Source organism: Chenopodium quinoa, unplaced genomic scaffold, assembly GCF_001683475.1.
Source record: "Chenopodium quinoa cultivar QQ74 unplaced genomic scaffold, ASM168347v1, whole genome shotgun sequence".
Taxonomy (NCBI): domain Eukaryota; kingdom Viridiplantae; phylum Streptophyta; class Magnoliopsida; order Caryophyllales; family Amaranthaceae; genus Chenopodium; species Chenopodium quinoa.
In genome coordinates, this window is record NW_018745617.1 from 498,057 (window position 1) to 504,056 (window position 6,000).

The following is a 6,000-nucleotide window of genomic DNA, read 5'->3' on the forward strand; positions in this document are numbered from 1 at the left end:
AGGACCTCATAGAAGGTGTTTTTAGTTGGAAAAGCGTTTTACCAACTTGTTTATTCAAGGTACGTATGAGTTACGAAATCTTTCCTTTAGAAGCATGTTTAGGAACATAACGAGAACCTAGTATCATGTATAGAGAAGACTGGGAATGATTGTTTGGTTATACATTGCGATTTCCGTGTGATGTGCACTATTCTACTTTGTAAATATTATTTATATATGCATTAACTTTGCAAGATGCGCTTAGAGGCAAAGGTATGTGAATATGTGGAATGATTTATTTATTACCCATTCATGATTATTGAAATAGGATGAGTAAAGGAAGAATTCAAGTCTTATAAGACGAGGCTAAGGTTTTGGGGGTGCCTTATGCACTCAAGGTGTTTATACACCGAGATAGTTAAAGGAATCCCTACCTTATAAAAAGTATAAAACTACTCTTATGAATAGTGTGACACCAAATTTATCCCTTAAAAAGTGTATTTACATATATACCCTCATTAATATGTACAAGTTTCTGTTAATGAAAAGTATTTGGACAATTATATCCTCAAAAATATTTATTTACTTATTTTCTATCATAAATGTTAGTAGCCATGGTGTTATTCAAAAAAATAAAGTTGTCTTGGACAATTAAACCCCTAAACATAGTTGTTACATATCAACAACTAAATTCATGATTTAAGGTCAAACCAAAAGAACTTTCGAATATGGCTAGTTCAAACATCCTCTTGTTTCTCATTATGGCATCGCACGTTTTAACCGCCCTAGTAAATAATAAATGTTGCTTGTCACTAATAAATCAAGAATTGAAATTGGAAAGTTGTTTTACTTGATTGAATTGATATTGGATAGATTGTATTATTTGCATATGAGTCATCACCAAGTCTAAACATGTAAATCACGTAAACTGCAAGATAAATGAGCAATAAAACTCCGGATTGGTGCACTTCTAGAGTGATAACAATTAGGGGTTGGGGTACACGGGGTATTAGCCGTGTACTTTTCTCGAGGCCGTCTGATCTACGAGTCTCTTATTTTAAATATTTTTCAAAACTAGGAGTTAGGTGAGATTTCATACTAACTATGGTCACGGAGTCGCGCCTGTGGTCGTTGGATGTTTATTGATGTTTCCGAAAGGAGACATGGGGTTTTTCTTTTATTGATGTTCCAAATGGAGCATGGGTTGGACAACCTTGTCTATTGCGTAATCCAATGAATAAAAATAATGATTTACCTATTATTAATTAATGAAGTCTTTGTAATATAAATAGTTGAGTCATGTGTCGAGTCAATAAACTAATGGTGCGTGATGATTGACTATTAGTAGCATGTTAGGAATTTCTTTTATGTTTTGCAGCTTGTATGTACTCAGTTTTGCTGATTTCATGCTTTATGTGTCTTTCTTTGGTCATGACCTTCGCCTTTCAATGACCCTGTGATGATCCAATTTTTACACTTGTAATATTGGGGAGCAGATTAACCACAGTTTGTTACACATGCAACATTCACATCAGGGTTTGTGGGATTTTGAGTGGAGAGTTGGTTATTATTCGCAGTTTATTTCTTTTCATAAGTTTGAATTTATTTAAACTCTGGTTTTATTTATTTGCTACTTTTGTTGGGTTTTGAATAAGGGCCTTAATGGTTCCAACTTGTGACACTTAATTTGGTTTCATTCGTTGGTTTTGAAACTTATTTATATAACTGATTTAGTTTTTTCGCTGCTAATTTCTGATATAACCTTAACGTTTGAACACGTGACGGTAGCACGCCAGTAATTCTCTTGGATTTTGTTCAGGGTTTTCACAGGTTTAAAAAGAGAATTATTGGGGTATTACATTCTATATTATTCTAGATGATTAAAATCAATCCTAATAACTTTAGGTTTAATAATTAATAGACCCTCCTCAAGATCATTGGGCCACATATAAAATTCATTTCGGGCAAAATTTAATTTAGGCCATAACTTACTCGTTGTTCATTGGGATTGAGCTTATAATATATCGTTGGAAAGATCTTTTCGAGCCCAAACCAACTAAACTATTATGGGACCCTTATCATGGACCAAACTAAATTGGACTGGATATTTTCATAAATAGAGGGTAAAAAAAATATTTTCAAAAACAGCAAGAGAGATATTTTAATAAAAACAACCACATCACCAGACTTTTCACACTTTCACTTTGTTCGATAATCAAATGACGTGAAAGATATTTATCACTGAGTTTGGTTTTGGGGGAGACACGTTTGGGTGTCTACAAGTGTATTTTTTTTTTAATGGACTTCACTTTATTCTTTGCTTCTCTCTCTCTCTCCTCTCTATCTCATGCATAAGACATTAGGACTTTAGGAATACTAGTTCTTAATTAGCATTTTTCACCCTCATATAATCTCTTTGGGTTTTTTTTTTTAATTTATTTATTTATTTTTTTATCTTTTTCTTCCACAAAATAATACAGTATCTATTTCCTAATTTCACTACCAGTCATTTTGAAAAATGAATTTGGATGAAAACATGCTAAGTTTACAAAGCTACACATGACAACATAATTTTATTTAGATATATATATTTTTTTTTATCTTTGAATAAAAATAAAAATGCCCATCCAATTTTAAAAATTTGCTCCCGAAATTCTTTGCCCCGCCCTTGCCTTTTTCCATTCACTTTTAATGGAGCAGAAAGATCCTTACCCTGTAAGGTTAATAATATCCTTATATTTTTTTTAGAGTTTTTTGTTTAATTTTACGGCAAAAATAGTAGTGTTGGGTCGTTGTATGTGGTTTTGGTAAAGAGGCCACATTATGAGAAACAAGAGGATGAAGAAGAACAAAGAATGAGGAATGGAGAAGAACAAAGAAAGGGAAGAAGGAAAAATGAATATTAAAATTATAAAACACAAAATATATTTCTTATATTTACAATAGTTCTATTAGATACTAGGTGTGTATAGTATTAGTAACTTAGTTTATCATCGATCGGTTTATGTGTAGACGGAAGCTAATAGGTGAACGTTTTGGAGGCTAATTACCTTGAGTATTTACGCACGATCAAGATAATTTTCAATGTCCATCATCTTTAGAATCCCGTTAGGAAATGGTTTTGAAATATTATGGGTCAACTATGTGCTAATGTAATAATATATGATGAGTGGGCTATCGTATGATATTGTAGAATCATATTATATACTAGTTTTCTATCTTGTGTACTAATATATGTATTTTCGAAAAAAAATTGATTATTTGATATCGTATGAGTTTTTAAAATAAATAAAATCTTGGAAATTGGATAATTGATTACATGTGATTGATAGTCTGTATGTCATGTAGGATGACTATGGTCTAATAATACTGAAATTGAAGTATTGTAACTTGAAATTAAATTGATTTGTGCAATACTTGTGTACAGTGTAATCAGATGATTTAATCTAATAAAATGTATAGCGAAATTAATCTAAGAAGGAAAATGAAACCATAAAGGGTGAAGAACAGGTTGCCCACTAGTAGTTATGAATACTACTAGATGGTTTAAATTATTGTATATTGTTGTTATTCTTCCTCCTAATCACTAGATATTAGTGAGGGGTGTGCACACAAGGGATAATCTGTTTTATTTCATGGCCATTTAGGGTTACGCACGACCCTCTGTAAAGTAAGTGTTCTCTTTCCCTTTCTTAACTAAAGTAATAAAGTGTTATGTGACAAGTTGATTTTGGTTGTGTAACACCCCCGGTTTACTAATTAATACTCCCTTTGTCCCCGAAAGAACGACCCTTTTGGGTTGATTTCACGGGTATTAATAAAGTTAATAAAAAGAAGTAAAAGTATATTGGAAAGATAAATTTTAATGGAGTTTATAAAAAAGTAGAGAGAGATAGTAATAAAAGTATATGAAAAAACAAAATTTTACATGGGGAAGCTAATTTTGCACATATATTGTTGCAAATTGGTGGGTATTTTAATGCTAATGGGTCATTCTTTTTAGGACTAAATTTAGGCCAAATGAGTCGTTCTTCCGGGGACAGAGGGAGTAATAAACAAGAATTAAAGGAAAGATAAACAACCTTTGAATAAAATTGCGGAAGCATACACCTAAATCGGAGGTAAAACTGCCACACTCAACAACTTGTCAAGTGTTAAGGCTTACAAAATCCCAATAATACAACCCAATAAATCTAAGTGAGCTATTTATATAACTTTACAAACTCATTATAGCATACTAATCGAAACACTTGAGCTCCTTTAGCTACGATTACTTGCTTAACCTGCTTAGAATATCTTGACTGCTCACCATTAAGGACAAATTCCAAAATAGATTGTCGCAGGGCCACCATAAGAAAAAGACATGGCCGCAAACACAAGTAGCACAACAAAATAATACACACGTCAGCAAAAAGCTGAGTAATCATCACATATCAGAGTATATAGAGTAAAATAAAATAATCAACATTACTAGCTCATCAATTAATCAATGTAGTTCAAAACTATATTACACAATGTACTCTTAAAATAACCTTTGTCAAACTCAACGTCGAATAATAATACAATCCTTCACTCAATTAACTCATAATCAATAAGTGTGTCGCTCTTTATTCTATACTTAGCCTTAGACATGAGTAATTTGAATAACAAACCAACAAGTATAAAAACTAGAATACTATCAATAACCAGAAAACACCTTGAACCAGACCACATACGGGTCAATTCCCAATGTAGGGGACCATAGAAAAATAATAAAGATTGTACCTCATTCTTAACTCATGATTATCATTCTCTTACCAACATGCCAAGGACTAAGGTATATAACGCCGAGCCTCAAACCAAGAACAAAATAATCATTCTCCACCTTTTGATATCAGACTCGATCAAATAATAATTCACAATCTAATAATAATAACTCAACAATGGCACAAGTTCCCAAATAATACAACAATTAAATTCAAAAACATCTCAACCCTTAGGGAAATAAAACTAGCTCCCAAAATTAATTAACTCACAACAAAAAAATAACACTTTGCATTAACGACCCTAAAACCTCGATAAAACAATACTCCCTATAGAACCAACATTAAAAAAACCCTAGCATAAATAACACAATTAATTAATACGACAATCAAATCATATAATAAAACACTTTAATTACATATATATAAATTTTGATCATACAAATAAATCATAAAATTTACATATAATAATACAAAATATAATCAATACAAATAATAATCAATGATCAAATAAACAGCTTGTAGGGAATATTTCAAGCATTACCCCAAACTTGAACCCCACTGTGATCATACACTAAAGTACGGTGGCGTCCAAAGGGAAGGAAGATAGAGCAAAAGAGTTGCCAACAAGTTTTAGGAACTTGTAAACCGTTCACGAGGTGAAGGTTACACCCCTTAACGATTCAAGAGATCGTTAACACCAATAGATCTGGAACCATGACTGGTAGTTCGGGGATGAAAGTACAAATCCAACCTAAAAGAGATTGAATCTTCCCTAATAATAGGCCTCTACTTTATTCTGCTCGCATTCATGTGCGCTTTCTGACTAACATGCAATCAATAGGATTAACCCTAAACCTGTTTAATCTATGTTGGTTGAACATTAATGCACAAATAAGGCTATTATTGGCGATCACTTGAATTATAATTATATTAAACCTAAACAAGATTATTAATTATCTTATTAAGCGTGATTACAAGTACCAATTCCCTTTAAACATGCATAAAAGGTGTGATCAAGAAATAACAATAAATATCAAGCAACATAATAATAATAAAAATAATCAAAATCATAATAATAACAATCACAATTATCATAATCATGTTAAAGCATAATAATAGTAAGATCCTAGGCATTATATTAAGAAGATTAATAACAAACCCTAGCATGTCACTAAACAATAAAGATCAAATATATAGCCCTAAAATGATACTATCATGAATATTAGGAAAGAAAATAGGAAGCATCGCAGGAATCATAATTGATTTAAGAAACTTA